Source organism: Amblyraja radiata, chromosome 33 (assembly GCF_010909765.2).
Source record: "Amblyraja radiata isolate CabotCenter1 chromosome 33, sAmbRad1.1.pri, whole genome shotgun sequence".
Lineage (NCBI taxonomy): Eukaryota > Metazoa > Chordata > Chondrichthyes > Rajiformes > Rajidae > Amblyraja > Amblyraja radiata.
The window spans coordinates 4,386,470-4,410,039 of NC_045988.1; the positions used below are offsets into that span (position 1 = coordinate 4,386,470).

Consider the following 23,570-nt stretch of genomic DNA (forward strand, 5'->3'; position numbering starts at 1 on the left):
GAACTCAGCGGGTCAGGCAGCATCTGTAGAGGGAATGGACTGTCGACGTTTCGGGTTGGAACCCTTCTTCAGACTGCATTACTACCCAGAACATTGCCTATCCTATCCCTCCACAGATGCTGCCTGACCTGCTGAGTTACACCAGCACTTTGGGTTTTGCTCAAGATTCCAGCACCTGCAGTTCCTTGTTTTTCAGTATTGGTGGGTTTATTTTAGACTTTAGACATACAGCATGGAAACAGGCCCTTCGGCCCACAAGTCCATGCCAACCACTGATCACCTGTTCCCCAGTTCTATGTATTCCATTTTCACATCCACATCCTACACGTTTGAGGCAATTTACAGAGGCCAATTCACCTACAAAGCTGTTCGTCTTTGGAGTGTGGGAGAAAACCAGGGCACCCAGAGGAAACCCACGCGGTCACAGGGAGAACGTGCAAACTCTGTACAGACAGCACCCGTAGTCAGGATCAAACCCGGGTCTCTGGCGCTGTAAGGCAGCAACTCTACCGCTGCGCCACGATGCCGCTGTGATGGGCTTGTGTAAATCTAAAATAATCTTGTGAGTGCAATCCCGTCCAATTTATTTCAGACTTGTGTGGGTTAGTGTGGGACCTGTGTCAAGCTTGTGTCTAACTCGTATTGAGTCCCTGTGTATCAGTCTTATCTTTTTTTTTTAATACAAAATGCTTTTATTCAGAACAAACAAAAATACAGAGTAGTAACAGGATCAAAGAATGTCTTTATTGGCAGTTTATAAACAAAGTTATCAAATTAAAATATGAACAATTTTATCAATAATACAGTCGAACGCGTCCAAAGACAGGCAGCTCGATTTGTTACTAACACCTATGAGAGAGAAGCGAGTGTCACCAAACTTCTGAATTCACTGGGGTGGAACCCTCTCCAAGACAGACGTGAAGCTCACCGTTAGACCTGTTGTTACAAAATGTTAAATGGTCAGCTCGACATAGACTACAAGACCTACACCAAACCCAAACCAATTAGGAGCAGACGAGGGCATTCGATCCAATTTGTGATCCCAGCTACAAAGACAGATGTGTACAGCAATTCGTTCTTCCCCCGCACAATTAAAGCATGGAATAATCTCCACCCAACTATAGTTACCCAACCAGATGCAACTACATTTAAAGTAGCTCTTTCTTCCCAATAACCCTTTCTGGCTTAAGCCCTCCCTTCACCACCTCCAGTTTAAATTCCATTTGGAATATTTTGGAGGACCAAGAAACCAAGAACCAAGACCTCCCGCGGCGACCAGCGCTCACGAAAGGCCTCCAGAGTCCCCGTGGACACCGCGTGTTCCCTCTCCAGGGACACGCGGGTACGGACGTAACCCCGGAAAAGGGGGGGGGGGGATAGGAAGGGAAGGGTGGGCAGGGGGGGGGGGAGGAGGGAAGGATAGTGGGACATATCTCCGGGTTTTTTTCTTCTCTCACTTCTTTGGCAGTTCAGGGGTCTTTATCTTCTCTCTTTTTTGTATCTTTCTTCTTTTTCTTCATTCTTTCCTTTTTATTTATTTTTTCCCAAATTCATGTATCAGTTTGTAAAATGTTAAAAATGAAGCTGTACGAATATTGTGCCATTGTCATGCCGATTGCTTTATTCTTGTACAATTGCTTCTAATAAAATAAACATTAAAAAAAACCTATTATACAACTATCTTACAGTCCTTGTCAAGGATGCATTCAACCCCCCGCGGTGCCCATCGGTCCTGTTTGAATACTTCTTCTATGTAGGTGTATGTGGAGGGGGTGCAGCCCGCTGTTGTTCACACTGCTCACACATGACTGTGCTGCCAGATTCAGGGACAATAAGATCATAAAATTCGCGGATGATACAACAGTGGTGGGGCTCATCAGCGGAGATGACGAATCAATGTACAGGGAGGAAGTGGAACAACTAGTGGACTGGTGCGGCAAAAATAATCTAGAATTAAATGTCGACAAAACGAAGGAGATGGTTGTCGACTTCAGGAGGGCGCAGACAAAGCATACACCCCTCAACATCAGTGGCACTACAGTGGAGAGAGTGGAGAGCATAAAGTTCCTCGGTGTGCAAATTACAGACAGCCTCACCTGGTCCAGGAACACCACTGGGACCGTCAAACGGGCCCATCAGCGACTGCACTTCCTGAGGAAACTAAAACAGGCCTCACTCCCCACCAACATCCTCAGGACTTTCTACAGGGGTACGGTGGAGTCTGTACTCACGTACTGCATAAATACGTGGTACTCCACCTGCAACTGCTCGGACAGGAAGGCTCTGCAGAGGGTAGTGAGGGGAGCAGAGAGGATCATTGGCGTCTCCCTACCCTCGGTACAAGAACTGTTCCAGAGCCGCTGTCTGAAAAAAGCTCAGAGAATTGCTAAGGACAAACTGCACCCCCTCCACATACACCTGGATCTCCTGCCATCAGGCAAGAGATATCGAAGCATCAAAGCCCGGACTACAAGACTGCTAAACAGCTTCCTACCACAGGCTGAGGCTGCTAAACAGTCACTCTGTACTCACAGTCACTTGATTCTGCGGCTGGCACTGGCCACTTTAATAACTGACACTGGCCACTCAAATCAGCTGCCCCGGACATTTTTATGATTGGTTTATTGTATTTTAACGTTGTGTTTTACCTGCTTTTAACTATTTATACTGTTCCATCAGGGACTGGATTGTTTTTAGTATTATGTGTGAAATATTTTTAATTTCATGTGCGATGCTCCGGTATTCCCTGGGAAACGTCTTTTCATTTTGCACTGTACAACTGTTGCTTGCAAGATGACAATAAAGGTTGATTGATTGATAGTGTTTTTTGGTGGTTGGCAAACAACTTTTTTGGTGCATTACCGCCACCAACTGGTATGGAGTGTGGATCAAACAACACCATTACATGTACTAATGACCTATATCCTTCCGAACAAATTGGTTACCCTAAGAAAAAGCAACAAGATTTGATAGCACTTCTGTTGGGACGACAGATGGCACAATGGGCTAAGTGTTCGGCTGGCAACCGGAAGGTAGCCGGTTCGAATCCCGCTTGGAGTGCATACTGTCGTTGTGTCCTTGGGCAAGACACTTCACCCACCTTTGCCTGTGTGTGAATGTGTGTGAATGTGTGTGAGTGATTGGTGGTGGTCAGAGGGGCCGTAGGCGCAGATTGGCAGCCACGCTTCCGTCAGTCTGCCCCAGGGCAGCTGTGGCTACAGAAGTAGCTTACCACCACCGAGTGTGACTGAGGAGTGAATGAATAATGCGATGCAAAGCGCCTTGAGTATTAGAAAGGCGCTATATAAATCCCATCCATTATTATTATTATTACTTATATGAACTCCCTTGCAAAATATCTACCAAATCAAATTGTACTCATTCTTTTTTGAACTGCTCACTCATCTGTCCTCTCTCCTCCTCATACCTCTCACAATGTACAATGACATGCTCTATTGTCTCTTCTTGCCCACAGTATTCACATCTGCCTGTATTATGCTTGCCTATTATAAAAAGTGTACTGTTCACACCAGTGTGTCCAAACCTGATTCTTGAAATTACTGTCTCCTCTTTTCTGTTTTTTCCTGCACATCTCATTTCTCCCACTTTCCTCTGGACTCTGTAGAACCACCGTCCTTTCCGCTCTTCCTCCCATTGCTTTTGCCATCTTTCCTTCAGTCTTTGCTTAATAATGTCTTTGATTTCAGTTTTACCTATGTTAATACTTAAATCAATCTTACTTCTTTTTGTTACCTCTTTTGCTACCTTATCTGCCATTTCGTTTCCTCTAATGCCAATGTGTGCTGGTACCCATAAAAATATGACTGTAAGCCCCATCATTTGAATTCTGAATAGTGTTTGTTGTATTTCAATCAAAATGTCTGGTCTACTGTCTGAATGGCTGTGCTGAAAACTCTTTATTGCTAAACTTGAATCTGAACAAATAACTGTCCTTAAAGGCCTGGTATCCTCGACCCACTGTACCGCTAACAATATTGCAATCATTTCACCTGTGTATACTGAGACCTCATTATTGATCCTCTTCCCTACTTTGATGTGAAATTCTGGTACAATAAATGCTACTCCTACTTTATCTACTGAATCTTTTGATGCATCTGTATAAATTTGGACAGAGCTGTGGTATCTGTCAATGTATTCCTGTATGATGACTGAATTATACATATGTTGTTTATCCTTGTTTTTCTGTTCTAATATTGTAAAGTCTACTGTTGCATCTGGAAGTATCCAAGGTGGAATTGAAGGTAATGGAACCGTTGGAACCACATTTAATTGTGCTATGCTGATTTGTAATGCTCTCTGGGTCACTGTCCATCCAAAACGTTTTGTTTCCCTTCTCTCCTTTTCCCAGCATGGGTTGACAGTAACTTGTGCTGGGTGTTCTTGACTGTGGCCCTGTAGGTTAATCCAGTAATTCAATGAAAGCTGTATCCTTCTCATCACTAGAGGCATCTCCCCCATTTCAACCTGTAATGCTGCTGTTGGAGTTGTTTTTATTGCACCTGTACATATTCTCAATGCCTGATGTTGAATGTTGTCTATTTTCTTAAGAGAAGTACTTGATGCGGACCCATACACCACACAATCAATGCATTTCGTTGTCTCTGTACTGTACACTGACAATGACAATTAAAATTGAATCTGAATCTGACAACTATAATCTAACACAGATCTAATTAACCCAGTGTATATAGCCTTCACCTGTTTGAATACCTTGCGTATGCAAGCAAAAGAATTTCACTGTGACTTACGATAAACGATTCAATTCAATTCACTCACCGATTAAGAAGAATAAGCTTGCAGGCCATTTCCAAAGGAGGTGTTTAACTGGTGTCTCATCTATTATGCTCAGCACTTCAGACCCAGTCAAATCATTAATAAGTCTTCAATGCTTTGGGAAATGTACCTGAGCCAACAGAAGAAAGCAAAGGAATGAATTAATGGTGAAGTGCTAACGGTTATGGTCAAACAATACAATAGACTAAGCCAAACATATTATTAGCACAAAAGCATAGTTCACAAAAATGGAGAAAAAGCATTGTGTCAAGGTATTATCAGTTTAAAATAATCACACACAGCTTGCAACAATAGGATTGAATATCCATGGTTAAAAACACACTCCTCTCAACTGTCAGAATAGCCAACAGAAACAAAACATGAAGTGACTCAATCCATCCTGGCAAAGCTATTGATAATTTGTTCAGAAGTGAGCATTTGGAAGAGATTGGTAGCGAATTACACAGATTAAGATTTGCCCACTAGATAGACACAAGTGCTGGAGTACAGGGTTACAGGGTACATGGTTTCCTTTATTGTCATTCAGACCGAAGTCTGAACGAAATTTCGTGCCTGCAGTCATACATACATACAATAAAAAACAGCAATAAACACATATTAACATCCACCACAGTGAGTCCACCTAGCACCTCCTCACTGTGATGGAGGCAAAAGTTTTAGGGCTGCAGTCTCTTCCCTCCTCTCCCTCCTGAGAGTAACTCAGCGAGTCAGGCAGAAAATCTGGAGAAAAGGGATGGGTGATGTTTCGGGGGTCGGACTTCTTGTTCAGACTCAGGCCGGCATCTGCAGTCCCTTCCTACACGTTTTGTTTGCACGGGTCTGTCAGTGTAGTGAGGAGTAACAGAGACAAAGCACGTTGTCTTGTTCATGTTGAGACCCTTCTTCAGACTGAGAGTCAGGGGAAAGGGAAACGAGAGATATAGACAATGATATTGGACTTCGGTTTAAACCAGCATCTACAGTTCATTCCTATACATATCTTGTTTATGGACCAGTTATGCTTCTCCCTGGAGTTTAGCTAACCCCACTGAAGCATAATGTTTTGTGGCAGCTCCAAACATTATGTTTTGGGCTAGATGTTGTGAGAATGTCTCCACTCGAGGAGATCTGGAAATGCCATAGGTAGTAGTTTAGTATAGTTAATGTTTTAGTTGAGGTGCAGTGCGGAAACAGGACCTTTGGCCCACCGAGTCCGCACCGACCAGCGATCCCCGCATACTAAAAGCCCTGTACGAGTTCATTCCAAGAGCTCTCCCGAGTTTGCCCTGATTCAAACTCGGAGATTTACGGTAATGGCCACTCGTCGGTATTCGGGGCTCTCGTGGACATTTTTCAACATGTTGAAAAATATACACGAGTCTTCCCGTGCTTACCTGCCATTAGCGAGTCTTCCCGAGTACCTGCCATTAGCGTTACGAGCCGTGAAGAGACGTCCCCGAGCTCCAACGTACCTGCTATGTTCATTCTCTGTTCTTACCACGAGTTTGATTTTTTTTTAAACTCGGGAGAGCTCTTGGAATGAACTCGTACCGTGGGACAGGGCTATAACTCTTTCCTACATACGCCAGGGACAATTTACAATTTCACCGAAACGAATTAACGTACAAACCCTGTACATCTTTAGCGTGTGGGAGGAAACCGTGGCACCCGGAGAAAACGCACGCAGGTCACGGGGAGAACGTACAAATTCCGTACAAGTTGCCAGGACATTTGGGGGAATGGGATGGGTAGGAGTGCTCTGGGATCGGGAATAGCCTCAACGAACCCACCGTTCTGTTCATTTGTAACTAGGTAATGTGAGAACCCTGAGAAATCGTTGTGCACCTTCAGTTCCAGGCACTTGTTTGTCTCCAAATCTAATTACCTCAGTGACTGCTGACTGTGTCATCCAATGCCAACATGGGAGGTTCGGGAATTCCTCCTCTCCACTCCTCCGCCAACTCACACATCTCCGCCTTAAATGTGCCCCATTAAAACTGTCCCATGGATGAAGCATCTTGTCACCACCCCCTGCCCACCTAAAATCTCTTTACGCAGTCTGCCATCGAATTCTATTTAGTAACATTACCATGACACACATGGAATTGGCTTAACTAACTTAAAAGAGTGTTATATAGATGCAAATTTTTGTTGACATTGTCAATAGACCATTTAAAAATCTACTTGACGTTTTGCAGGTACTCCTAATTTCTGTGGATCCAATGACAGCTGATTGATTTGAAATTTAATGCTTATTTACTTCCCTTGATTATTTGACACATTATAAATGTTCGCTCCCCAGCTCAGCCATTAAGCCCTTCATTGTCTTGAATTACACTCCAAAGCAATTTGTACTGAGAGTTCAAGAGAGTTTATTGTCATGTGTCCCTGATAGGATAATGAAATTCTTGCTTTGCTTCAGCACAACAGAACATAGTAGGCATTGACTACAAAGCAGATCAGTGTGTCCATATACCATTGTATAAATGTATACACACATGAATAAATAAACTGATATAAAGTGCAAATAAACAGATTAGGTGCTATTAATGTTCAGAGTTTTGTCCGAGCCGAGTGTAATATTGAATTCTTTACAGATCGAATGATTAATATGGAAACCCCATAAGGTAAAATGTATGTGTAGGAAGGGACTGCAAATGATGGTTAAAACCGAAGATAGACACAAAATGCTGGAGTAACTCAGCGGGACAGGCAACATCTCTGGGGCGAAGTAATGGGTGACGTTTCGGATCGAGACCGTTCTTCAGACTCCAAAATGTGTGGTTGTGTAACAACACAATGAATGTGAGACCTCACAGAAAAGGCAAGCAATGCTTGGTGATCTCCATGAATGAATTTAATTTGCTTAATCGTTTTATATTAGTCATGATTGGTATGATTGATCTCCCGGTTGCTGGACACTTTCATTCCCTTTGCCCATTCCCACACTGACCTTTCTGTCCTAGGCCTCCTCCATTGTCAGAGTGAAGCCAAACGCAAACTGGAGGAACGGCATAATGTTCAGCACAAACATTGTGGGCCGAAGGGCCTGTTCCTGTGCTGTTCTGTTCTATGTTCTATGTCCTCAGTGCATTGCTTCTGTTTTTGATTGTGCCTGAAAGCCTGAACTTACTAGTTGAGTTTAGTTTAGAGATACAGCGCAGAAACAGGCCCTTTGCCCCACCGAGTTCGCGCCGACCAGCGATCCCCGCACACTAGCACTACCCTGCACACACAAAGGGCATTTTACATTTATACCAAGCCAATTAACTTCCCTCAACTACCTCCTCCGGCAGCACATTCCATACAACCACCACCCTTTGTGTGTGAAAATTGCCTCTCTTCCCCCTCTCACCTTAAACCTATGTCCTCTGGTTCTCGATTCCCCGACTCGGGGCAAGAGACTCTGTGCGTCTACCCGATCTATTTATTGTACACTTGTTACAAATGCTGATGAATTGAGATAAAGAGGCTTCAATTTTGCCTCTGAATTATTTTCCCTGTTCTGATTCTAATTGGAGTTACACTGTGAGTTTAAGTGTACCACCCCTCCTGACTGACTGCAGCGAATAGGTTCGATCTTCCCACCATCCAGAATCTTTGCAGATGCTCAGATGAAGTGTCTGATGTGACCTTTGGGCATATTTTATGCAAATAGACACATTCTCCCAATCACAAGCTGCAACTTGCACAGAAACAATTGACAGATGCAATTTATGTTATAGTTTAGCCCACAGGTAAGAAAATACTGAGATTTATAAAGGTGAACTCTTGACTTGATCTATCTTCCTCTGGCTGTTTGGTGGTTGCAGGTACTGGAAGCAGTGGTCAGCGAATGCCATGCCCAACATCCTCATCCAAGCAAGGAACTGCAGATGCTGGTTTAAAATGAAGATAGTCTGGAGAGGTCTGCAAGGGTCCCTGTCACGGTTTATTCCGAACAGCTCCGTCACAGAGGACTGTTACAGAGATTTACAGACTGTTCTCAGGGACGCATTCAGAGACTGACATCGAGTGCTGCTGGAAGGTCATCAACTCGGTGAAAGACGCTCTTTGGTCTGCCCGAGCGTTGTTCACCACCCAGCAGAGCGAGATGTCCGTCGGGGAATGTTGCCGACTGGCCCGCTGCAGACTGGCCCGCTGAGGGACGCACTGAAGCTCGGTGTGGGAGGACCACAGTCTAAGGTCCTTCCGCTGCTTAACATGGGGGGCAGGGTGTGGTGGAGATGCCCCTCAAAATAAGGGAAGGGATTCCACGCCAGTGGGCCACATGAGTGGCAAGGGTGGGGGACAAATTTGTGAAATTATAGCAATGTATGTAGGCTGTGTTGAATAATTGTATAGCCTCCGAAAATTTCGGATGAATTTTTTGCACAGTTCAGGGGGAAACAGGCCCTTCGGCCCACCGAGTCCACGCTGACCAGTGACCCCAGCGCACTTACACTATCTTATACACCCTAGAGGCAAATTACATTTATAGAAAGCCAATTATCCTACAAACCTGTACGTCTTTGGAGTGTGGGAGGAAACTGAAGATCTCGGAGAAAACCCCACACAGGTCACGGGGAGAACGTACAGACTCCGTACGGACAGCACCCGTAGTCGGGATCGAACCTGGGTCTCTGGCGCTGAAAGCACTGTGAGGCAGCAACTCCACCACTGTGCCATTGTGCTGCCCTTCTCCCCATAACCCCTGACACCCGTACTAATCAGTCCTGTGGCCTTTCGAGCGTGGAATATCCTGGGGGATTTGGAAGGTGACTGAGTCACCGCAGGAAACCAAGCTTATTATTCATTTCTTATGGCCATTGGGGTTATGCAAATTTGCTCTTATGGAATTCACAAATCACTATCAAAAAACTTTGAGGTGTGCCACAGAGATCACGCTCACAGAATATGTGTGGAATAAAATGTAAATAAATCAAAATTAAATGAATATATTTTTCAACTGGGGTGGCACTGTGGCGCAGCGGTAGAGTTGCTGCCTTACAGCGGCAGAGACCCAGGTTCAATCCTGACTATGGGTGCTGTCTGTACGGAGTTTGTACGATCTCCCCATGCCCTGCGTGGGTTTTCTCCGGGTGCTCCGGTTTCCTCAAACTCTCCAAAGACACGCAGGTTTGTAGGTTAATTGGCTTCAGTAAAAATTGTAAATTGTACAGACCCCTAGTGCGACCACACCTGGAGTATTGTGTACAGTTTTGGACCCCTAACTTGAGGAAGGACATTCTTGCTATTGAGGGAGTGCAGCGTAGGTATACAAGGTTAATTCCCGGGATGGCAGGACTGTCATATGCTGAGAGAATGGAGCAGCTGGGCTTGTACACTCTGGAGTTTAGAAGGAAGAGAGGATATCTCATTCATATAAGATTGTTAAGGGTTTGGACACGCCAGAGGCAGGAAACATGTTCCTGATGTTGGGGGAGTCCAGAACAAGGGGCCACAATTTAAGAATAAGGAGTAAGCCATTTAGAACGGAGACGAGGAAACACTTTTTCTCACAGAGAGTGGTGAGTCTGTGGAATTCTCTGCCTCAGAGGGCGGTGGAGGCAGGTTCTCTGGATGCTTTCAAGAGAGAGCTAGATAGGGCTCTTAAAAATAGGGGATATGGGGAGAAGGCAGGAACGGGGTACTGATTGGGGATGATCAGCCATTATCACATTGAATGGCGGTGCTGGCTTGAGGGGCCGAATGGCCTACTCCTGCACCTATTGTCTATTGTCTATTGTCTATTGTCCCCAGAGTGTGTAGGGTAGTGCGGGTGTACGGTGCAATTGCTGGTCGGCACGGACTCGGTGGGCCGAAGGGCCTGTTTCCACGCTGTATCTGACTGGTCTTTCTTTACATTTGCGCAGTTGACACCACTTCACATTACGGGAGGTTGCAATACGGCCTGTCTTCCAGCAACATAACCACCCCAAAGCCACCTGCATGTCTAAAAATAAATTAGCTAATAATATATTGACAGGAAGCTATCCCTCTGATAGTGGTCATGTTCTTATCATCTATAAAAAAAGTCAGTGTAATCCTACTACCCAGGCTTTGGTTGGTATGAACGGCTGTCAATGGCACATCTGTTATGTATTAAATACATTCGCTTGCAATTCCAAACATGCATTTTGTTGTGAAATCTTGGTTTTAAAAATTATTGCTGATTAAAAAACGTATTGTAACGTTCTGCAGCTTGCGACAATCCCTTTGATCATCCATTGCCACGGGCTCCTGAAGCAATTAATTGCTTTAATTTAAGCCTTAATTGTTTCTGTTATGTAAATATTGAGTTTTGATTTCTTTGTGTGGGAGTATCTCAGAAACTACAAGCCTCTGGTATCATTCTTCACGCAGCCAGGGAGACTGAAAGAGAAATTGTGAATGAGAAATGTCCCGATCGGTTAGAGCAGAACACTTGTGGGAAATGATGGCATCGAGGACAATCTAATAGTGAATGTGAGACGTATGTAATAACAGAACATAGAGCATAGAAGAGTACAGCACAGGAACAGGCCCTTCGGCCCACAATGACTGTGCTCAACTTGATGCCAAGATAACCTAAGCTGGAGTTCAGGATTGAACCCGGGTCTCTAGGTTGGCACGGTGGCACAACGGTAGAGTTGCTGCCCTCCAGCGCCAGAGACCCAGGTTCAATCCTAACTACGGGTGCTGTCTGTGTGGAGTTTGTACGTTCTCCCTGTGACCGCATCAGCTTCCTTCCACAATCCAAAGACATTCAGGTTTGTAGCTTAATTGGCTTTGGTAAGTCGTAAAATTGTCCCTGGTGTGTGTGTGTAGGCTAGTGAACAGGGTGAACGCTGATCGGAGGGAATCGGTGAGCTGAAGAGCCTGTTTCCGCGCTGTTTAGCTAAAGTCTAAAATCTAAACATACTCATGTGCCTACTTAAAACCTTCTTAAATGCCACTATCTTCCTCCACCACCATCGAGCTATTGATTAGAATACAATCAAATCTAATCAATTGTATTAGATCTTTAATATAAGAAAGGAATTGCAGATGCTGTAATCTTGTGTAGAACACAGAGTGCTGGAGTATCAACAGGTCAGGCAGCACATTTGGAGGACATGGTTAGGTGATGCTTCAGGTCAAGACCATACTTCTCTTTGAAGAAGAGTCTCGGCCTGAAACGTCACCTATCCATGTCCTCCAGAGATGGTGCCTGACCTGCTGAGTTACTCCAGCACTCTGTGTCCTTGTCCTCCAGAGATGTTGCCTGACCTGCTGAGTTAATCCAGCACTCTGTGTCCTTGTCCTCCAGAGATGTTGCCTGACCCGCTGAGTTACTCCAGCACTCTGTGTCCTTGTCCTCCAGAGATGTTGCCTGACCCGCTGAGTTACTCCAGCACTCTGTGTCCTTGTCCTCCAGAGATGTTGCCTGGCCCGCTGAGTTACTCCAGAGCATTGTGTTCTATTACGATCAATGCAAGATGTTAGACGGGAATTTGTGACATTATAATTATCCATTGTCGGTTTCTCAGGTCACCAGGGAGAGTTTAATTTAGGTGTGGGATCTCACAAAAACAACCTTCAGGGACTACATCAACTGCCAGGCGCCATAAATGGCAGGGCAGGAAAAGCTGCCTCAACATCTCAGAGCCCAAGGATAGTACTGGACAGACAAAGGGGCCTCACCCGGTACTGTTTCAAACAGCTGACACTTCCTCTGCTGCACAACAGCAAACTGTGCCTCAAATAAAACATGAACCCACTGTTGCTCCCCTGGTGTGTCACAGTTATAGAGTCACACAGTGTGGAAACAGGCCCTTCAGCCCAACTTGCCCACATCGGCCAAAATGCCCCATCTATACTAGTCCCATCTGTCTGCGTTTGGCCCATATCCCTCTAAACCTGTCCTATCCATGTACCTGTCTAAATGCTGTGATAGTACCTGCCTCAACTAACTCTTCTGGCAGCTTGTTCCATACACCCACCATCCCTTGTGTGAAAAAGTCACCCCTCAGATTCCTATTAAATTTTCCCCCCTTCACGTTAAACCTATGTCCTCTGGTCCTTGATTCCCCTACTCGGGGCACGAGACTCTGTGCATGTACCCGATATATTCCTCGCATGTATTTATGCATCTCATGTTGTTGGACACCAGCCTCCAAGAGACGGAGCGTGTGGATTGGAGCGTCACAGAGCGGTGGAGGACACCGACAATATTGCCAACATCGTCGGGCCAAGCCAACCAAGCCAGCAATGACCTAGTGCCGCTGCCAGGACAACGGGCCTCCATGTGAACTTGAGGGGTACATGATGGCTCCAGAAACATGGCGACTCTTGTGTACCGCCTCAGTGTTCTAACACTTGTGTACTTAAGTATGATTGTGCCTGTGTGGAGTAAGATTTTTACAAAACTATATGCAAGTAAGGAATTGCGCTGTAACTAAGTAGGGCGGCACAGTAGCGCAGCGGTAGAGTTGCCACCTTAGAGACCCGGGTTCGATCCTGGCTACAGGTGCTGTTTGTACGGAGTTTGCACGTTCTCCCCATGACCTGCGTGGGTTTTCTTCAGGTGCTCCGGTTCCCCCCCACAGTCCAAAGATGTACAGGTTCGTAGGTTAATTGGCTTTAGTAAAATTGTAAAGTCTCCCTAATGTGTAGGCTAGTGTTAGTGTACGGGGTGATTGCTGGTCGGCACAGGCTTGGTGTAGGTATGTTGCAAAGCCTACCTGAAGCGTCGTTGAAGATCTGCTGCTGAGGGTGTGCGCGATTTTGGCGCCGTTTAGAGGGGGCGGGTTTAAAACGCGATTTTCTCTAAGCTGTTCCAATCGAAAATGTTCAGCCTAGTTAATTATTAACGAAAAATCGCTGGAAGACCCCGTCGCAAAAGCTATTATTAGGTTTAAAGGCCTTGAATAATAGTTATAGTAGTTTAAAAATCAATCTCTAAACCCGCGACCGCCAGCAACCGCAGGGTCTCATAAAGCAAATAGCAGAAGTTAGGTTGTATATTTTTACATTAAAAAGGGCTTCTAAAGATCCCTTTATACTAAGTTTAATATTGCGAGTAGCTCAATTTGGGCCCATTATATCCCGCAGTATTTTTCTGGGCATTTGGGGCACAAATCTACCGCAATGTGAACGTTCTAAACCAGCGCAGTGACCCACTGGAAAGCTGATTTAAATGGGCATTTATTTACAGCAATTAAACACTAAATTCCTTCCATTTGGCCTATAAATTAATGTAAATGAGATTTAAAAATCATGTTTTATTGTGAATTATTTGTGAATATTATTTGGACATTTAGGCTATTTAAAAATGTTAATCATTTATTAAGAAATGGATAGATGTTTAGATCTAGTAATTGAAGTCTGAAATTAGCTACAATTAGGTAACTAACTAATTATATGCTTTAATTTCAGGTCATCCAAGTAAGATTATTTTATATTTGTTTCAGAATGCTTCAATCTATGATAACTGAAAATTTCATTCAGTTCTCTTAATTTTTAAGAAAGTTATGGGCTTTTGACTGTTCACGATCACAGCTTTTTTGTTATGTCCATAGAAAATCAATAGGGAACAAGATGCTAATTTCCCAGTATGAAAATGGCCATAACTTTTTAAATACTTGAGATATGAAAGTGAATTAGGTGTCAAATTAAACTTATTTTTATGCTTTATCTGATGGGATAAATTACAGACTTGATTTTTAAAATCTCAAAATTTTGTAACATTGCTACTTGGTGGGCTGAAGGGCCTGTTTCCATGCTGCAACCCTGGAGTATAAAGTAAAGTACGTGTGAAAATGAAGTATCATTGAACCCTGGAACAATTGAACCACTGATAATAGTTTGCCCTTTTGTTTAGGACATTGATATTGGGACAGAAGCACAGGCCAACAGCAGGGAAAGATTCAAGGGGTATAATGACTATGTAGTTGTGACACGGAGCTGGCCATGCTGGAGTTGAAAACACGAGTTTAATCCCATCATTTGCAGCGAAATAAAAGCTGGTATTTGTGAAGGTGATCATGTATCTACAAGATTATTGTGAAGAAATGGACATGGACAAATGGGCCAAGGCAGGAACGTCAGTGACCCCAGGCCAGTGATAGACTGAGACTATGTTGGGATATGGTGAACCAGGCCTGAAGATAACATGTGATCAATATTCAACTAATACCACTTCCTGCCTGTGGACTACAAGGAAACAAACATGCGTCACTTGATACCATCATTAAAGAATTTTTTTTAAAATCGAATTGAGTCCAAAATGCTGTAACTTCAACGGGGCAGTGGTGATAATCTGCAAGAGTTTACAAAGGAATTTTGTGCGTATATGTGTGCGTGTGTGTGTGTGTGTGTGTGTGTGCGTGTGTGTATGTGTGGTTGTGTATGTGTGTGTGTGTGGGTGTGTATGTGCGTGTGTGTGTGGATGTGTATGTGTGTGTGTGTGTGTGTGTATGTGTGTGGGTGTGTATGTGTTTGTGTGTGTGTGTGTGTGGGTGTGTATGTGCGTGTGGTTATGTATGTGTGGGTGTGTGTATGTGTGGGTGTGTATGTGCGTGTGTGTGTGTATGTGCTTGTGTGTGGGTGTGTGTGTGGGTGTGTACGTGCTTGTGCGTGCGTGTGTGTGTGGGTGTGTGTATGTGTGTATGTATATGTGTGCATGTGAGTTAGTGTGGGTGTGTCTGGGGGCGTGAGTGTGTGCGAATGTGTGTGTTGTGTGTGTGTGTGTGTGTGTTGTGTGTGTGTGTGTGTGTGTATGCGTGTGTGTTAGTGTGTGTGTTGTGTGTGTGAGCGCGCGTGTGTGAATGCGTGTGTGTTAGTGTATGTGTTGTGTGTGTGTGTGTGTGTGTGTATGCGTGTGTGTTAGTGTATGTGTTGTGTGTGTGTGTGCGCGTGCGTGTGTGCATGTGTATATCTATGGATCTGAGTGCTATTTGCCATGAGAGTTCCCCACACAAACAGCAGACTGGTTACATAAAGCTACTTCACGTCATTGTAAGCTGTTCTTGGAGGAGAAAGATGATGTTCCTTTAACACAAGACAATATTAGACCAGTTTGACATCAGAAGTCACTTTGAAATATAAACAAAGCGTGTCTTGTCTCGATGTCACAATGACTTCCAGCTCTGTGGCAGAGTGATTGAACGTGACCGCTACTGAAGACATAATCTAGATCACCTCCGCTCTGCTTAAAACTGACTGTGAACAAGACAGACATTTACAGAGATGAGAAATATCACCAGGCATTCTCACTGATTTCTGTACAGAACTGTTTTCAATGTTTGTGTAGCAGTCTGGGGGATGCCGTAGAAAGTGTCAGCGTGCACTGCACATCACAATCTCACGGTTTTTCCATCCTTTATGTGAAGGTGCTGATGAAGAGAGGATAAACCAACATGACTCAGAATGAGTCACAGTGAAAGTACTGGTAATCTGCATCAATAAGGCTCTTTGAAAGGTGAGTGTGGGGAGAAAGTTCTGTGCATAGGTCAGTTAAAGATAACTGCAATGTTTCTGCTTATTATTGATTTCTTCCTTCATATCATCTCTGATTTGATCGTCATACATCACCTACAATGAACCATTTTAAATATTCAGCATAAAACAAAGGGCTGGAGGAACTCAGTGGGCCAGGCAGCATCTGAGGAGGGAATGGACTGATGGCGTTTCGGGTCAGGAACCTTCTTCAGACTGAGTCTTCAGACATAGGAACCTTCTTCAGACTGAGTCTTCGGACCCGAAACTTCTTCTGTCCATTCCTTCCACGGATGCTGCCTGACCCGTTGAGTTTTTCCAGTTTTTTTGATTTTTGCTTAAGATTCAGCACCGGCAGTATTTTATCTATACAATAAAATAGTAAGATTAAACGAGAACTTACCAGTTTGAAGTTTGATCTGTATTTTATGAGGAGTTACGATGAGGGATTACGTGAAGAACCCGTTCAGCACGCATGCGCGGCATACTTCAAAGCAGCGGTGTGGAATCACAGATAGACACAGTTATTGAAGTAAACATAGTAAAGATAAGGAGACATCAGTTTATGAATTTGACCCATATTATTGAGGGTGGGAGCGGAGGCCACACTCATCGTAACTCCTCATAAAATACAGATCAAACTTCAAACTGGTAAGTTCTCGTTTAATCTTACTATTTTACTTCGGAGTCACGTGAGTGATTCCGTGAAGATTTCAAAGCTCTGTGATTTCAAACCGTGTAACAGTTATTACTACATCACTGCCGAAGTCTTTGAGGGAGGAAGTGTGTTATCGTAATCAACCAATGAATCTGTTTGTAGAAAAACACAATGGTATTTTTTAACAATAACAACAAAGAAATTAAATTGCTCCCCTGGGCTTAAATTAAATATTTGCAGTCTGGAAAATCTTTCCTGCAAATAAAACAGGTTTTGCCAACGGCTTATTATAAAATTTCTGAACGGTCTTTTCCCCCCACCATCCTGCTGTAGCCAGGATGTGGTTTATAGGCACGTCCATTCTTTTAGCCGTCGACGTGGATGCTGCCCTGGTGGAATGAACTTTGTACATGTTAGTTTTTATCCCAGCAGCTTTTAGCACCTGCTTGAGCCATCCCGAAATGGCTCGTCATCCGACCATAAGGTTTTTTATGACTGACCCACAAGGCTTTTCATCTCTCTCGAATATATTTTGGTTGTGTCTATGTAGGATAATAGGGTCATGGCACATAACCGTGTTTCTGGCGGGTAAGCCTGGAATTCCACGACTGGATTAGATCTGGTCTGGAGCTGTGAGCATGGTGTCCAGTCGCAATAGGTGTAGTGACTGGACCCTCTGTGCAGATACAAGTGCCATCAACATGAGTGTTTTGAGCATAGATGGTTTCAGGTTGAGGGATCTGGCTGGTGGGCATCCCCTGAGGTATGTCAGGACCACACTGACATCCCATATATGGGTGTACCTTGGTCTAGGGGTTTAGAGTTGTAAATACCCTTCATTAGTTTGACCACCAGCTGGTGGGACCCCATGGCCTGTTGTCCTGGAGCTGGTTTTGAAATAGACAGGCAGGGCAATTCTAGCTGTGTTGATGGCTCTGTAGCTGAAGTCCTTCATCGTGGTGAAGGTTCACCAGGAATTCCAGTACGTTGGTAACTGTAGCCGTGCATGCGTGCTGAACGGGTTCTTCACGGAATCACTCACGTGACTCCGAAGTAAAATTAGCCTGACATTTTAGTGTTAGTTCCACTTTTAAATATTTACTGTTTCGCCTCCATCCAAACATTCTCCAGTAAATGCTTGATCAAGCATTAATCCAAAGTTAGTGTTGTTCTACAGTGGCTGTTCATTAAAGGAATGTTTTTAACCTTTCCTCCACATCTGTTAAGGACCAGCAATGTTAGATTACTAGCTGAGATCTTGCATTAATTAAATTGCCTAGTATTTTAGCCTGAAGACACAAGGAACTGAAAATGCCGTGATCTAGAGAAAAATACAAAGTGCTGGAGGAACTCCGGCAGCATCTGTGGAGGGAATGGACCGGTGATGTATCAGGTCGGAAGAAAGGTCCCCACCGAAATGTCGCCTTTCCGTTGTTCTGAATGTTCTTTCCGCTGACTGGGTAGCACGCAACAAAAGCTTTTCATCCCACCTCGTTGCACGTGACAATAAACTAAACTCAAACCTGTCCATTTCCCTCCACAGATGCTGTCTGACCCGCTGCGGTCCTCCAGACGTTTGCGTTTTCACGTGTTCTCAGAAAAAAAAGCTTGCTCACCCTAAGTGGACTATCAGTGCGTAAAGATGTCTGACGGTGTGGTGGTCCAAGCGTGGAAGCCATTGAGCATTTTCTTTTTTTTCTTTTTTCTTTTTTAAAAAATATTTTATTTTTCTTTTTATTTATTTATTTTTTATTTATTTATTTATTAGAAGTAGACATATTATAAAATGTAGTTACATATTATAGTAAAAAAACTTTTCATATACATCAGTCATACATTATTAAAATTTTCCATTATCAATTACTTCTGCTTCTAGTGTTTTTATTTTTTATAGAAAGAGGGGAAAAGAAAGGGTAGAAAGTTACAAATAAAAAAGAAAGCAAAAAAAAACACAACAGAAAAACAAGGGAGGTGGAATGGGTTACCTGTAATACATCAATGGAGATAGGTTCGTAGGTTATAAAGTATAGTTTTTCATCTATTCCTGAGTTCAAGTTTCAGCTGGGTCCTCGTGCTGTGCCAATCTATCCCTTCAGATAGTTAATGAATGGAGCCCAAATTTTATGGAAAAGATCTTGTTTGTCCATTAAGACAAGTAAAATATTTTATTTTATTAGAAGTAAGTACAATCATATGGCACCAAAGTGCCTAATATATATTTTCATAATACATTTTATGTACCATTGAGCATTTTCTACAAGATGTGGACAGCCAGGGGTGGACCTTTTCCACTATCTACCACCTGGTGGGACAGGAATGCTGCTTGGTGCCTCACAAGGAAAAGTTTGCCTCCTGTCCACCCAACAAACTGGCTTATCCAGGTTTTCTGGAGAAGACTTGGGCAACACCATGTGAGGATGAATGACTATCCAGGCCTTTGGAGAAGCCATATTGTTGACTCCATTAACCTTGGAGTTGGCAGCTGACTGGATTTCTAAATTCTAACTTCTGCACCAAAAGAATAGTATTTTTATTTGTGCATTTCAAATCCCTCATCATTTTAAACAGTTCTTTCCCTAACTATGTAAACTTCACACAACACAAGGGAAGTTTGTGCAATGTAACCATATAACCATATAACAATTACAGCACGGAAACAGGCCATCTTGGCCCTTCTAGTCCGTGCCGAACACTTACTCTCACCTAGTCCCATCTACCTGCACTCAGACCATAACCCTCCGTATACCTATCCAATTTATTTTTAAATGATAAAATCGAACCTGCCTCCACCACAACTGCTGGAAGCTCATTCCACACAGCTACCACTCTCTGAGTAAAGAAGTTCCCCCTCATGTTACCCCTAAACTTTTGTCCCTTAATTCTCAAATCATGTCCTCTTGTTTGAATCTTCCCTACTCTCAATGGAAAAAGCTTATCCACTTCAACTGTCTATCCCTCTCATAATTTTAAAGACCTCTATCAAGTCCCCCCTTAACCTTCTGCCAGTATGCATGTTTTAATCCCTCCCTTTGCTCTCAGAGACTGAATATGCCAAATCGATCTAAAAAATATCCAGACAAGTCACAAAGGTGACTTTCTTCCTGGGTCTTGACCCGAAACGCCACCCATTCCTTTTCTACAAAGATGCTGCCCGTCCCCCGAAGTTACTCCAGCATTTTGTGTCTATCTTTGGTTTAAACCAGCATCTGCAGTTCCTTCCTACACATTTCCTCATAATGTTGTTCAGTGTACTGACCGTCCATCGCTGAGAGGGACAGCAGTGAAGACAATGCATTACCTGGAGTAGGTGAAGCCAGGCATTTAATGAGTCACGTAACCCCACAAGAGTTGTGAGTTGCGTCCCTCCCCTCTTTGTTGAGGATGCGATTCAGGCTGTTTGATCCATTTCCACTAATTTTGTAAAACTCTCGTGCCGCAGTTGAGAGCTAATGGATTTCACTGAGTTCACTTCAGACATTAATATCAAATGCAAAGACCCACCATTGTTAAACACAAAGAGTGCACCTCACATGGCCCTTGCTGCATTTAACTTTTCATACCGACTCTTCTGTTAAGAATATTACTCTAGAGAATCGGTTCAGAGAATCAGCCATGGATCAGATATTGAACCCCAGGAGCATTGCTCAAAATACACCCTGTAGCTAAAATAAAATGTTTATTTCACTGATGTGTTTTGCTGTGTGAGGATCAAACGTCCTGAGAAACATGTCAATGTATCTCTTCTGTTTCTTTTGCCATCCATTTTATGTTTTTGAGCGTTATATATCCAATTTCCAGATAATATGGGCCATTCTACTTAATCTTACTTACTATCCCAAGTATCTAACAAACCTTTGTCACATCCCAACTGAACAAAATGCATTTTTCACTGGATAATGGGACAATATCTACATTCCATATGTGGTTTGACCAAGGCCATATAACTACTAACTACACCAAGCTTTAGTTTAGTTTAGTGATACAGCGCGGAAACAGGCCCTTTGGCCCAGTGATCCCCGCACACTAACATCATCCTTCACACACTAGGGATAATTTACATTTATACCAACCTAATTAACCTACAAACCTGTACGTCTTTGCAGCGTGTGAGGAAAGCAAAGATCTTGGAGAAAGCCCACGTAGGTCACGGGGAGAACGTACAAACTCTGTGCAGACAGCACCCGTAGTCAGGATCGAACCCGGCTCTCTGGTGCTGTCAGGCAGCAACTCTACGCTGTGCCACCGTGCCACCCTTTCTTCATATAGATTGCTGCAATTCCCCTGACAAAAAAAACATGTCTTGATAAAATGTTGCCAATTCCTTGCCTCCACAGATGCTGCCTCACCCACTGAGTTTCTCCAGCATTTTTTGTCCACCTTCGATTTTTCCAGCTTCTGCAGTTCTTTCTTAAACATGTCGTGATAGTTGATAACTTTCTTTGTGTTCTGAGACCTGCCACCAAATTCCAATAAATCAAGATATTTCAAAATGTAATTCTCTTTCCCATATTTGGCATCCTCCCAACCACACACCACTCATCCTTAAAGATATTTCAAAGGCTCCTTTAGATCAAATCTTTGGCAAAGCGAATACTGAGTTAGTAGCTGTGGCTTACATTCGAGCGGTATGAACATCGACCTCCAATTTCAGGTAGTCCTTGATTTCTCCCTCCTTCCCCTCCCCTTCCCAGCTCTCCCACCAGTGGCGGACTGGGTCTGGTTGCCAGGAGACAAAGGGGGCCCACTTGATATAGGGGGCCCACTTCATCAGGGGCCCACTTGATATAGGGGGCCCACTTCATCAGGGGCCCACTTGCCATCGGGCAAGCTGACACCCTGGCCAGTCCGCCACTGTCTGTCACAGCCTACTGTCTCTACCTCTTCCCTTCTTCTTCCCGCCCCACCCTCTCACCCCTCCTCCCCCACCTCCACATCAGTCTGAAGAAGGGTCTCGACCCGAAACGTCACCTATTCCTTCGCTCCATGGATGCTGCTTCACCTGCTGAGTTTTTCCAGCATTTTTGTCTACCGTAGGTATGTGACTGGACTATTGTCGAGTAGCCACACTGGGTTATACACCAGTGCAAGGAAGATTCATCGTTCTTTATTTCTCTACGCCTTCGCCGGCGACATATCAGTGTCGCCAAAAGATTTTGAACATTTCAAAAACGAGGGGCGACATAAAACAAAATGGTTGCGACACTTGAGAAAGCACCGCGCGTCGTCACGCCGAGAATTTTTCGGTGACCTGAATCGTCAGTCAATGATGCCGGCAGTCGCTGAAAAAAATCGCTAAGTGGGACAGGCCCTTGAGCCTCTCCATGCCGCAGCAAAAAGAAAATTGGTGAAGCAGCCTTTTTCAATGAGGCCCCCAGGCTGTGGAATACCTGACCAAGGGCTATGAGAGACGCCCACTCAGTTGACATTTTTAAACGGCAGCTAAAGACTTATCCTTTGATTCAAGCTTTTAGCTGACTTCACTTCCTTTGTCCTTTTACACTCTAAATGATATATTTTATATTTTTATGCAAATCTGTGCTTTTTAATTGCCTATGTTCTTACTGTTTTAAATTGTATTTTTGTTTAGACCTGTGTCTATGTGGAAAGCACTTTGGGTTGCTTTCAATTGTATGAAAAATGCTTTACAGATAAAGTTATTAAGTTATTCAAAGACATAAACTATCTGCGGCGTAGGAAGGATTCAAGATGCTTTCTTGCCAATGGCGGTGGAAAATCAATGTGTCGGAGTCTGTGACTACCTTAGCGGGCTGGGCCACACTCTACACGTGCCCATTGGAAACCCTGCTCTAATTGTGACGATGCAATACTTTCTGACTGTCATTGTTTTTAACGTGTGTAGGAAGGAACTGCAGGCGCTGGTTTAAACCGAAGATAGACACAAACTGGAGTAACTCAGCTGGGACAGACAGGATTGTACATTAATTGGCTTGGTGTATGGTGAATAGTCCCTAGTGTTGGACAGTGTTAATGTGCGGGGATCGCTGGTCGGAGCGGACTCAGTGGGCCGAAGGTCCAGTTTCCGCGATGTACCTCAGTCCGAAGAAGGTAGACAAAAATGCTGGAGAAACTCAGCGGGTGAGCCAGCATCTATGGAGCGAAGGAAATAGGTGACGAGACCCTTTTTCAGACTGAAGAAGGGTCTCGACCCGAAACGTCACCTATTCCTTCATTCCATAGATGCTGCCTCGCCTGCTGAGTTTCTCCAGCATTTTGTGTCTATCATTAATGATACAAATACAACCCAGTGAATTAACGATGAAAGGCACACACCATACCGTACCATTCTTGGCTCTTTCAGTCCTTGCACTCTCTCTCACGATTATCCACTCCCGTATGTTTCCTCAGGCATTCCCATAATAAAGAAGCATCCTTCAACAATGACTTATGTGCTTGGCAACTTCCAATGATATTCGTATCTTTTTGTTGGCACATCTGAATGAATCGGGCAAAGTCATATTTACGCTTTGTTCCTAACATTGTCTGAAAAGAAGTCTAGACTTAGGAGAAGCAGAGGCTTTCATTCCTCGGACATTAGTGAACTTGTCAGATTTCCAAGGGCATTTATGTCATATTCATGAGTATTGTGTGGGACACAAAAAAGATCGATTTATGGAACTTTGTTCCACAACTTTGCCAAGTAGAGTTTGATCCTAAAACC

The 23,570-nt window shown here is 43.8% G+C and overlaps 1 long non-coding RNA gene across 3 annotated transcripts; it reads right to left on the reverse strand.

Moving 5' to 3' along the window:
- Positions 1 to 725: 725 nt before the first annotated feature.
- On the reverse strand, positions 726 to 23,339 carry LOC116991303. Of its 3 annotated transcripts, none has more exons than XR_004416743.1 (3): positions 23,193 to 23,339; positions 4,798 to 4,924; positions 726 to 936 (listed from the first exon to the last, which is right to left on the reverse strand). It is a non-coding gene; the product is annotated as an uncharacterized LOC116991303 (long non-coding RNA). The 3 variants fall into 3 exon arrangements; XR_004416741.1 differs by having other exon boundaries at positions 23,183 to 23,339; XR_004416742.1 differs by lacking the exon at positions 23,193 to 23,339 and adding an exon at positions 15,748 to 15,931.
- Positions 23,340 to 23,570: the final 231 nt, after the last annotated feature.